This window comes from Mus caroli, chromosome 2 (genome assembly GCF_900094665.2).
Source record: "Mus caroli chromosome 2, CAROLI_EIJ_v1.1, whole genome shotgun sequence".
Lineage (NCBI taxonomy): Eukaryota > Metazoa > Chordata > Mammalia > Rodentia > Muridae > Mus > Mus caroli.
In genome coordinates this window covers 143681682-143694797 of record NC_034571.1, presented here as the reverse complement: position 1 = coordinate 143694797, position 13116 = coordinate 143681682, and positions in this window count along the sequence as shown.

Here is a 13116-nt window from a genome sequence, read left to right as displayed (position 1 = left end):
CTCCAATTCTGGATTGTAGTTCATTCCAAATATAGTCAAGTTGACAACCAGGAATAACCACTACAATGACCAAGGCTGAATTTATAGACAGAAGAAGCAAGACCCTGGGACATAAGGCCAGGATGCCAGTGAGGCTTCAGAAGAGGACATAGCCAGGCATCCAGGAGAACTCAGCCATCCATCTGCAAAGCCACTATAAGGCTCTGGGACGGGGGTTAGGGGTGGAGAATGATGGCTGCAGAACGGGCAGCAGATCTTTCCACATGGTTTCTGACTGAAGTTACCTCAGGTGTCAAGGACAGGGCAGGGAATTACGATGGATGCCTCAGTCAGAACACACGGAAACTTCTCTACAACACCTGAGGGTGGAGACCTCTGCAGCTCACTTGGGTTATGCCCCAAGTTGGAATTTTGACTTTTCCATTTCCACAAGACATTTCCCCAGAGCACAGAAAAAGCAGGTTATTCATCCTGAGCCAAAGAAGTGAGAGGTCATGAGAGATCAGATCCTGGTCCCATTGGCCACCAAGACCCTTCCCTCACTCTGCTGTGCCTACCAACAGTGGCACATGCTGTGCCTGACTGCTATGTACCCATCCCTTAGCCATTGTTTTCATTGAGATGCTGCAGCTGCAGCCTGCAAGTCCTCTTGTGTCTCTTGGGAAGGACACAGGCCTAGAGGTCCCGGGAGTGAGGAGTGGAGAGTGTGTAGCAGACCTGCATTGATCTTGGAGTCTAGCCCTGATCAACTGAGGCCTGGCTTACTGAGCCTCATGAGGGACTGTGGGAGAATGGATGAAGCAGATGTGTATTGACACGAGGACAGCCATGTCAAGGACCTCAACGCCTCTGACTTATGGCAAGGCCTTTCCGTGGTCTGAGGGCTTCCCAGACTACCCCATTCTGCCATCTATCAATCAATTTGCCTTTTATCGGCAAGTGTGCCACTTCATGGTTACAAGTTGACTGCCACAGCTCCAAGCATTAATAATGCATTCTCAAAGATACAATGGAGAGAGCTAATACCAGTTTGAGAAAACAGAGGTTGGCTGGGTCTTGTCCACACAGTGTGGAGCAAAACCTGTGCTGTGGCATTTTTGGTAAACTCCAGGTATTGGTCATGCTCTAGATCTGGGAGCCAAGCACTGAGACATCGGCTGGCCTGTCTCGAGCAGGGTTCAAAGCCTGGGTTCATGTTGGGTTCACAATCCATCATCCAGAGCCCACTGTGAGTGCTCTGTGTTATATCCCAGGCACCCAGGATTAAAAACATCCTTGGTGATCCTAGTGTGTTATCACAGCCAAGAACTAGTCAGCTAGGAGTCAGGTACACAGTGTTGGGTGGTCATTTACTCCCATCCCCACAGTTGTCTTCTGAGTTCAACTCAGGCTGCAGTTAGTCACCCAGCATCTTCACTGACTGATCACAATTCATGCAGGGTGTAAGTCTGGCTTTTGTTTTCTTTTTCCTCTTTATGTGGTATACATTGTATTCCTGTGGGTATGCACTAAACAGTATTGCTATAATGTACATGCGTGCATGAGTGTGTGTGTGTTAGGGCATTTGTGTGTGGATGCATGTACGTATGTATATGGATATATGTAGTTGCGTGTGCAGATGTGTGTGTGTGTGTGTGTGTGTGTGTGTGCAGGTGTGTACAAGCATGTTTGCCTGTGCATGATACATATGTGGAGGCCAGAGGCAATACCGGGTATCCTCCTCCCTTGCTCCCCACCTTATTTTTTTTAAACATTTTTAAAAGGTTTATTTAGTTATTTTATGTATATGAGTACACTGTAACTGTCCTCAGACACACCAGAAGTGGGCATCAGATCCCATTACAGATGGTTGTGAGCCACCATGGGGTTGCTGGGAATTGAACTCAGGACCTCTGGAAGAGCAGTCTGTGCGCTTAACTGCTGAGCCACCTCTCCAGCCCCAGCTTATTGTTTTTAATTATTATTTTGTGTATGGATATTTTGCATGTGTGTCTGCACGCCATATGTGTGCCTGGTGCCCACAGAGGCCAGAAGAGGGCATTGCATTCCTTGGAACTGGAGTTATGGATGGTTGTGAGCTGCCATGCTTATGCTGGGAATCGAACCTCCGGCCTCTAGAAAAATAGCTAATGATCTTAACCACTGAGCCATCTCTCTAGCCCCTTCTACCTTACTTTTTGAGAGAGGGTCTGTCAATAAACCTGGGGCTCACTGAATGATCTCTACAGATCCACCTGTCCCTGGTTGCAGACACCGATGTCTGTCTGGCTTTTACATAAGTGTTGGGGATTAAACTTGGGTTTCATTCTTGTGCAGCGAGCCTTTACAGACTGTGCGTCAACCCCTCAGCTCCACGTCTGACTCTTTATTTCCAAACACAGAGCTTCCCTGTCTTCCTCATCTCAGAAAATAGCAGCTCAGTCCTCTGGTCTCTGGGACTACATCCTCACATCCTTCTCCCCTTGGCTCCTTTTCCCCTCAGGTGCTCCAGATAATCCTTAGGTGCATTCTGCCCATATTGCCTCCAGAGTATCCTCCAATCTTTCCCGTGGCCACTGCTACTCCAGAGTCACAACTCTATGAGCTCCCACCTGACACTCAAAGAGTTCTGGCCTGATCCTTCCCTGACTCCCCCTCTTTTACTAGTTTGAAGGTATCCTTCAAACAGTAGCCAGAACCAGACCTTAGTACACCTGTATACAGTCCCACACACCTTCTCCATATCCAGGATGCAAGTCCCAGCTGGGACCCACAGCTGGGATGCCCTCTCCACCATCTCTAGCGCCCTCTTTCCCTGGCTCAGGTGCTCCATATGCTGCTGCCTTGCCCTCTCCCTACACAACGCTGGTCACTTCCCTTGACAGCTGTCCCAAACACCTGGCTCTTGTTTTCCAGGCTCTGCTTGGCAAGCTGCCACTTCCAGCAAACACGTCACGGAGCCACCTGTTCCTCCATGACGTGTATTTGTGCCCTTTTAGTTCCCTCCAGGGTCTGTCACCTTCTGCCTTTCTCTCTAGTCTGAAAACTTCACGAGACAAGGTAAATGCTCTTAAAATACTAAAATAAGGAGTAGGGAGAAAGAAAAGACCAGAAGCAGGATGTGCAGGAGGGAAAGAACCAAATAAGGGAGGAGAGGAGGGAGGGAGGAAGAAAGGAAATAAGGGAAGAAGAAAAGAAGGGAGGGAGGGAAGGAGAGAAGGAGGGAGGGAGGAAGGGCAGGAGGAAAATCCAGCAATATGCAGAGGTATCCTTGACACAGGATCTTGATTCTTTCCTAGAAGTGATCCAAGTTAGAAGTTGATTTCAAGTGTCCAGACTGGGTGCTCTGAACTGCTGATTAGAGACAGAGCATTTGGGCAGTAATGTTCCAGGGGGAACTGCCTCTAAGTCCCCCAAGTTAGCAATCATAGCTCTTTTTGGCTCTTTAGCCTGGGCATTTGCACAACTCCTGTCTTCAAGCAAGGGTTCAGCCTGTGTTTCATGAGTTATTTAAATGGCCTGAAATTCAAATGACAATCCCTTTTGCCTTAAGGACATCTAAGAAAACCTTGCTTCAGTTTCTACATAAAGGGGGTGAGGAGTTCTGGTCTCCCTTTCCACACATCTACCATCATCCTGGAAGAAGGGCTGCAAGGAGTCTCCAGGGAGCCCTGTCTTCAGCACATCAGAGCTCTGACCTCCCCAGGACCCCAGTGTCCCAGCCTACCCCTCTTTGCTTTGCGGGAGGATGTCTAGTCACTCTGGCCAGCTCACAGCTAGCGACACAGGGGGGCTTCCTCTAATCAAAAGCCAAACTGCAATTATTGCTGGGCTGAAGCTGGGCACACGGTGTCACTTAAAGGGGCAGATTTATAGGACATTAACAACTCCAGAGGCAGAGCACCAGGTGCTACAAATCATCAAAATTAGAACCAAACGGGCCGCTGAGGCTCCAGATAGCCAGCGGGGCCTGACTCTTACAAGGATCACCCGAAAGTCAATAGCTGTGCTTCTGTGTCAGGGCCTTGGCACACCGCAGACACTGCTCCTTCTGCACGGTCTCTGATTCAGTGGAGAGTGGAATCGCCATGCAAACTTTACTTTCTTTACATATGGACCACCTGGCCAGCATCCTGGTTTATTTCTCATCATAGCATTTATTGTTCTTATTGAGACAGGGTCTCCTGTTTCCCAAAGCACCCTCAAGCTCACTGTGCAGCTGTTGATGTCATAGACATTCTGGCCCTCCTGCTTCCATCCACTGAAGGCTAGGGTCATAGACACACATCAGTGTGCCCAGTTTATGTGATATTGGAGATCAAACCCCAAACAACCTGAATGGTGGGCAAACTCTCCATGGACTGAGCTACATCCAAAGCCCCAAGCATTTATCACCATCTGACAGTGTATACTTGTGTTGAGATTGACAGCTCTACTTGTTTAAAAGTAAAACACATATCCAAACTTAAAAGAATAATACTGTTCAGATACGTTTTCCCATGCTGTGTATTTTTTTTTCCAACCCCAGGCTGCCTGTGGCATCACCTTGTTCTGAAGGTCACGTGGCAACCAGCTCACCCCTTCTGTAGCTTCCTGAAATCTCTCATCTCTTTCCTCTCAATGTTACTCTGAGCAGACAGAAGTCAGTGGGATAACAGTCGTCCTACCCCCATCCTCCCATTGCTGCTTTCCCTCCCTCCCCCTCTCTCCCTTCCCTCTTCATGTGCCCTGGACCCTGCCATCTTTCACCTAAACAAGAGCCTCACTGATCCTCCAGTCAACCCCATGCATCATTATCGCTCTCTGGTTAATTCCTCATCCCGATCCCCGGGAGGTAAATTACACCACTAGGTTCCATCTTGAAATTCTCTGTCTTCATGTTCTTTCCTTCAACACCAGTCAGATTTTCTTCCTCTGGTCCACCAAAGCCACTCTCATCATGGTCACCAGCGGCCTCTCTGTTGACACATATGGGGTCACTTTGCAGTTCTTGTCCTGCTGGCTCATGAGCACTGGATAGGATTCTGTTGTAATTTCTTCTCTTCCTTTCTGGGGTGTTGGTGGCCACAGAGCTAAGCCTTGAAGCCTTTCACTTCTTTCTCTATACTTCTGCTTAATGGCTTTGTCTAGACCAATGGTTCTCAACCTTCCTAACACTGTAACTCTTTAATACAGTCCTTCACATTGGAATGACCCACAACCATACAATTATTTCTGTTGCTACTCCATAACTGTAATTTTGCTACGGTTATGAATCATAATTTTTTCATATCTGTGTTTTCTAATGGTCTTAGGCAGCCCCTGGGAAAGGGTTGTTCCACATCCCCTCAAGGGGTCACACCCCACAGGTTGAGAACTGCTGGCCTAACTCATGACTCTAAATAACATGTCTATATTGGTGACTATAATAGCTCTAGCTAGAAGCTCCCAGGAACTCGAGGCTTTCCTGGGAAACCTCCTTGTTCTTGCTCTCTGCTTCCAGTCACCACACCACAAATGAAAATGACCATGAACATGCATTTGATTAGCTTCACCCAGCAAAGGGAAATGATTCATTCCGATGATACAGGCTCCAAAACCTCAGCCAAGATGGTGTGAGGAGTATGCAGTGGGCTCCAGAGAGAAGCCTGAGTGTGAATGCCCTTCCTTTCAGCAAGAATGGTGCCTTACTCCCTACGATTGCCTAGGATCCTGGGATCTCCCAGATTCCTCTCTAACCTGTTAGAAGTGTTTGAAATTCTGTTGTTGCTGGGCCATGGCAGATGCTCCCTTCATTTGGCTGGGTTAAGCTAAACTGTTTCCATTTCTGGCTCCTCCTCTCTGTACTCCTTCTAGCAGGGGTCAAAGTGTTGCCATGTCTCCAGCAACACTCAGCATTACCAGCCTCCTAATGTTTGTCAGATTAATAGATGAAAGCAGTGACTCATTGGAGACTTATTTACTCAGGTGTTAATGGACTGTAGCATCTCTCATTCGTTACCTTGTTTCTTTCTTCACAAATCATTAACCTTAGCCGATTTTGTGTGTGTGTGTGTGTGTGCATACTTGAGTACAGGTGCCTCAGAGGCCAGAAGAGGGTGCAGGATTCTCTGGAGCTGAAATTACAGGAGGTTGTGAGCTGTCCAACGTGACTGCTGGGACCCATACTCTGGTCCTTGAAAGAGCAGTAGACATTCAACTGCCAAGCCATCTCTTCAGCCCCGTGATTATATATACCTTCAATGCCAATTAAAGGACTCTTTTGAAATGACTCGTCTTTTGTCAGGTTTTAAAATTACAAACCCTTCTCCTAACCTGCTGTCACCCAATTATCTTTGTTTGTATGTCATTTAAGAAAAATCCTCAATTTGTAAGTTTTTAAATATTTTTTATTATAAAGTGAAACATGGAGGAAAATCACACATATCGGTAACAGTCAGTATGTATAACTTTAAAAAATGTTTATGTTAGCATATTTCTGTTCTCCTTCCCAGTGCCTGCCCCCATTCCCCCCCCCAAGCCTGTCCCCTCCCTTCCCTTGGTCACCCTACTGCCTTCTTACCCTGTGTATTACATCACCCTCTCTATTCCTCCTCTTCCTCTGCTCTCATGATCCCCTTTTACTTTCATGCCATACACATAACTTTTATTCTAAACTTTTATTTATTCCTTATTCCTCATAAGGAAGAAGACACGGCGTTTTTATCTTTCAGAGCTGGCCATTTTCCTTAATACAACGATTTCCTGTTTTATCCACTTTCCTGGAAATGTTGTGATTTTGCTTTCTTTAAGGCTACATAAAATTCCACTGTGTTTATGTCCCAATAGCTTAATCCCTTGGTCAGTCGACAGGCATCCAGGCTGCTTCTGTGTCCTATTCCCAAGTAATCAGCAAAGAACATGAATTTCTGAGCATCTCCACGGGAAGATAAAAGTACACACCTGGGGGTGATATAGATGGGTCTTATGGTAGCTCTAGTTTTAATTTTTAAAGAAACCTCTGCACTGATATTCACAGTGATTATATATGTTTGTACTCTCATCAACAGCAAATAAACATTTTTCTTTCCCCACATCCAAAACTCGGCATTTGCTACCATTTCTCTGGGGCATTTGCTACCATTCCTCTGGGGCATTTGCTACCATTTCTCTGGGACATTTGCTACCATTTCTCTTGGGCATTTGCTATCATTCCTCTGGGGCAGTTACTCTGACTGGAGGTGACTTGTCAAGGTGCTTTGTTTGTATTTCCCTGGTGACTAGGAATATAGAACAATTTTCCAAGAAATTATTTGTATGCTTTCTTTTGAGGACTGTTGACCCAGTTCACCTGACTAGTGATTGGAAGATTTCTTTTCCCTTTTTTGTATCTAATTTTTGCAGTTCTTTCTATGTTCTCTCTCTTAGCCCCTATCTGAGGTATGGCTGGCAAGGATTTTCTCCCATTCTGTAGCCTGACTGCTAACTCTGCAGATAGTTTCCCACATCAAGCAGAAGTGTTTTACCGTCGTGTAATCCCATGTGTTCATCCTTGGGGTGACTTCCCCGCACCCCTGGAGCCCTTTCAGAAAGCCTTTGCCTGTGCCTGCATCTCCAGGGCTTTACCCATGTTTCCCTCTGCCTATTCCAAAGCTTCAGGTCTTACATTAAGGTCTCTGATCCATTTAGAACTGTGCAGGGTGAGAGACATGGATCTTTCTGTTCTTCACACATTGAAATACAGTTTGCCCAGCACTGCTTGCTTAACATGTCAAGAGTGTTCTGGCAGAGCCTGTGGGGTCTGTTAAGTTAGGAATAATTTGACCTCTTTCTTTCATAATCACATCCCTTTAATTAATTTCCTTTGTTTTATTGTCTGTCAAAGACTTTCACACAATATTGAATAAGAATAAAGAAAGTGGGCAGCCCTGTCTCATTTTAGATTTTAGCAAAATGCTCTTGGCTTTCCCCCATTTAGGAGAATGTTGGCTATAGGTCTGCCATACGTAGATTTTCCATATGTGGCCTTTATTTTCTCACCCTGCGTTTCTCATATTTCTCATTTCTTTGGATGATTTTTATCATGGAGGAATGTCAAATTTGTTCAAAGGTCCTTTTCTGCATTGCTTAAGATGACCATGTGATTCTGTCAAGTCTATGTGTTCTATTACACTCATTGATTTTCATGTGTTACACCAACTGTACACTCCTAGAATAAAGCCACCTAGGTAATGGTGTGTCATCTTATCCATGTGGTTTTGTTTTTTGCTTTTGTTTCTTCATTTGTTTGTAAGACTTTTATCGAGAAATTTTACATTTATGCTCATCAGGGAAATTAGTCTAGGGTTTTCTTTCATTGTGGCGTCCTTATCCTTTTTTGGTATCAGGGTAATGCTGGCTTTATAGAATGAGTTTGGTAACATTCCTTCTTTTCTATTCTGTTGAGCAGTTTGAGGAGCATTGGTGGTAGCATTTTCTTAAAGGTTTGACAGAATCCATCAGTAAATTCACCTAGTCCTGGGCTTCTCTGTGCTGAGCGACTTTATAACTGTCTCAGTCTTGTTGCTTGATATGGGTCTGTTTAAGCCATTTATAACACACACACATATGTGTGTGTGTGTGTATATATATATATATATTCATTCTACAGTGTGTTCAACCACTGAAGTTTCTCTCTTTTTTCCAACTCATTTCATTTTTGATTCTCTGTATATGTGCACTTGAGTGCAGTTGTCACAGAGGCCGGAAGCATCTCATCCCTGGAGCTTGAATTACAGGTGGCTTTGAGTTACCTGACACAGGTGCTGGGAACCAATCCGGGTCCTTTCCAGAGCAGTGCATGTTCTCAAGCACCGAGCCACCTCTCCAGACCCAACACTGATGTTTTTGTTGGCATTTCCAGCTCAGATGACCTAGCTAGGGATGAGAACGATGGCATGAGGACTACTTAACCTTTTGTGTCTCTCAGCTTTTTGTAAAAAAAAAAAAATGAAATTTGGAGTCACAGGGTTTGGTGTATATCTATTCATTACTTGTGCTCATAAGTTTCTTGATGTTCTGCTTTGGTTTTGGTCAGCTTGACACAAGCTAGGGTCATCTGGGAAGAGGGAACATCAAATCCTTCTATCAAGCAGTCTGTCAGCAAGTCTGTGAAGCTTTCACTTGATAAATGTTTAATGTGGGAGGGTCCAGCCCATTGTGGACAATGCTCCATTGGACCTGAGTGGACCAGGAGGAGCAAGCTAGTAATCAGTATTCTTCCATGGCCTCTGCTTCAGTTCCTGCCTGAGTTACCAGAAGTCCTAATGGGACTTCCCTCAGGGATAGACTACAACTTGGAACCTGAAGCCAAACAAACCCTCCCTAGCCCAAGTTGTTTTTTTAGTCACACATTTATCACAACAGTAGAATGCCAATAAAAACACAATTACTATATCTACTTTGATACTTTGTCAGAGATCAAAACAGCTACATCAGCTTATTTTTGTTACTCTACTTGATAGACTGTCTCCCATTGGTCTATATATTTCTTGGAGATGACAAAGAGTTGTATCTAATTTTTCAAGTTATTCAACTAGTCTGCATCTCTTTATTAATGAGTTTAAGTCATTTATAGCTAAAACTATTTCTTAAGATGTTTATTAATGACCATAGTTTTTTATTGGTTATTTTTCTGAATGGTTAGCTTATAGTTTACTCTTGATTTTCTCCCTGCATTAAACTTTTAAGAGATTTTTTTTCTAGAATAGAACTGATTGACCCTGACTGAATCTATCTATTTGTTAATATCCTCTTCCATGGTCTTTGATCATTTTTACCAGAAACATTTTGAAATCTTCGCCTGGCATTTCATCTGTTTCAAAGCATAGCACTGACAGCTGGGGAGTGAGCCTCCTTTGGAGGACTTGTGTAGCTTTGCCTTTTCTTGTCTCTTGCATTTCTGTCTGGTGATTTGCAGGGCATCTCTTCAGATTGTTTTATGAGGATTTCATTATTGATCATCCTACTCTTAAAAGCTCAATAATGGAAAGAGATTCAGGGACAAAGAGGGAAAACCAAAGATTTCCCAATAATTAAAAACTTCAAAAACAAAATTAGATAAATATAAGAAAGGGAATAAAAACCAAAAATATGAGAATGTTAAAAACACTAAAATAAAATCAAAGTACTACTAAATATGTGCTGGGAAGCAAAAACACAAAGGATAAAAAATAAAGCAAAAGGAACTAGGAAAGAAAGAAAATAATGTCCAGCAAAGATAGCAATGCATAAGTGATGTAAATTGAGAAAGGAGAAGAATAACAAATCTTCAGTTTTTATCCACAGCTTTCATTGTGTTGAAGTATGTATTCTCAATTTCTTTGAAAATCTTGTCTTTACTCTTGAGAATTATACATGTATACAATGAAATATTTTAGAATTTATCACCCACATCTTCCCTCCAGTTCTCCCATATCCTCTTCCACAGTTCCCCTTCCAATTTCATGTCAAAAACAAACAAACAAACAAACAAAACCTGTTGCCAGGTGATGGTGGTGCACACCTTTAATCCCAGTACTTGGAAGGCAGGGGCAGGTAGTTCTCAGAGTTCAAGTCCAACCTGGTCTACAGAATAAGTTCCAGGTCTACACATAGAAACCTGTATAGAAAAACTAAAATGGTGGTGGTGGTGGTGGTGATGGTGATAAGCTGTTAGTGATTAGTGCTGCCCATGTGTTCATGGATTTGGGGCCCTCCAGTAGAGCATAGGAATCCTAGAAATCGCCACATCCTCAATGAAGGGTGAGACTATCAACTGCCCAAAGCCCCTCAGTAAGGGGCAGAGCCAGAATATCATCTCTCCCACCTATGCAAGAATTGTATCTGGCTTGACCATGTGCAGGTAGCCACCAGTGCTATGAGTTCATGGATACCATGCTCAGATATCTGGTGGGGATTAAACCTCTGTTCTCATGCTTTCCTGGCAAGCATTTTACAGCATTCCTCCCCATTCTTAGGCCCTTGCGTCCACAATAATGTCCCTCTTGGATCTCGAGAGATCAGGGAGTTGGTGTAGATGTCTCATTTGGTACAATGAAGTAAAAATCCTGCTGGAAAAAAAAACAGACATCCCTTAACAGAGGAATGGAATGTGGTGCAATTACCCAATAGAGTACTATGCAGCTATTAAAAATGATGACTTCATGAAATTCCTAGGCAAATGGATGGAACTAGAAAGTATCATCCTGAGTGAAGTAACCCAATCACAAAAGAACACACATGGTATGTACTCACTGATAACTGGGTATTATCCCTGAAGCACGGAATACCCAAGATACAATTCACAGACCACATGAAGCTCAAGAAGAAGGAAGACCAAAGTGTGGATACTTCGGTCCTTCTTAGAAGGGGGAACAAAATACCCATGGGAGGAGATATAGAGACAACCTGTGGAATAGAGACTGAAGGAAAGGCCATCCAGAGACTGCCCCACCTGGGGATCCATCCCACATACAGTCATCAAACACAAACACTATTGTGGATGCCAACAAGTGCTTGCTGACAGGAGCCTGATATAGCTGTCTCCTGAGAGGCTCTGACAGTGCCTGACAAATACAGAAGTGGATGCTCTCAGCCAACCATTGTACTTAACACAGGGTCTCCAATGGAGGAGCTATAAAAAGGACCCAAGGAGCTAAAGGGGTTTGCAGCCCCATAGGAGGAACAATAATATGAACCAACCAGTACCCCCAGAGCTTCCTGGGACTAAACCACCAACCAAAGAGTACACATGGGGAGACCCATGGCTCTGTAAGACCCTGGATCCTGGGCCTCTGCTCAAGTCCCGGGATGAGCTGGCCAACACCCCAATGTTCTGAGAGAAAACCACACCTGATGCAAACTGCAAGAGGTTTTATTATCAGCTAGCTGAGGACAAACCCCTTGCACCTCACAGGGCAGGGGAGTCCGACCCAGAGTGGTGACAGTAGGGGGCTTTTAACAGCTAGCTGAGGAATTGGGAGGAGTTGGGAGGAGTTGGGAAGAGTTGGGAGGAGTTGGGAAGAGTTGGGAGGAGTTGGGAAGAGTTGGGAGGAGTTGGGAGGAGAGTTCTTCTCTTCCGGGTGTCCTTGGTGAAATTTACAAGACAGGAGTGGGGAGTGAGTTCTTTCTGAATTTTTATCTCCGTGTCCTCGGCACAGGAAGGCAGGCATCTCTGGTTGTAAAGTATAGAAACAAAAAGGCTTTTTGCTGGCCATAGAGAACAAAGAGCTTTCTAGCTGTATTTTTAAAGATCAGGGAAAACAAGCTTGGGGAAATGTTTTAGGGGCTCTACCTTTCAGGGAGAAATGATTTAAGCCGGGGTCTCACAGCTCTAGCTGCATATATAGTGTGAGACCCCGACTTAGAGTGTTTCTCCCTGGAAGAAGGTAAAGCCCCTGGACGTTCCCCAAGCTTGTTTTCCCTGATCTCTAAAAATACAGCCAGAAAGAAGCTCTTTGTTCTCTATAGCCAGCAAAAAAGTCTTTTTGTTTCTGAGCCTTACAGCCAGAGATGCGATAATTGTAATTTTACCAAGGACATCCGGGCAGAGAAGAACACACCTCCTAACACTCCTCCCAACTCCTCCCAACTCCTCCCAACTCCTCCCAACTCTTCCCAACTCCTCCCAATTCCTCAGCTAGCTGTTAAAAGCCCTCTACTGTCACCGCTAGGGGTCGAACTCCCCTGCCCTGCATGGTGGAAGGAGTTCGTTTCGTCCTCAGCTAGCTGATAATAAAACCTCTTGCAATTTGCATCAGGTGTGGTTTTCTCTTGAGTCATTGGGGTGTTGGCAAGCTCATCCCCTTTACAATAGCAGAGGATGGCCTTGTTGGACGTCAATGGAAGGAGAGTCCCTTGGTCTTGTGAAGGCTCAATGCCCCAGTGTAGGGGAATGCCAGGACAGGGAAGCAAGAGTGGATGGGTTGGTGAGCAGGGAGTTGGGGGATGGGATAGGAGGGTTTTTGGAGAGGAAACGAGGAAAGGGGATAACATTTGAAATGTAAATAAAGAAAATATCTAATTAATAGATCCTGCTGAAGGTGTGGCAAGAGAAGAGCAGGGCTCACAAAAGATAAACATAATAAAGAAAGATGATGTGACGACACAGCTTGTTTTTCTGGGTTCTCAAAATTGGAGACTGCCAGTCATGCACAGAGA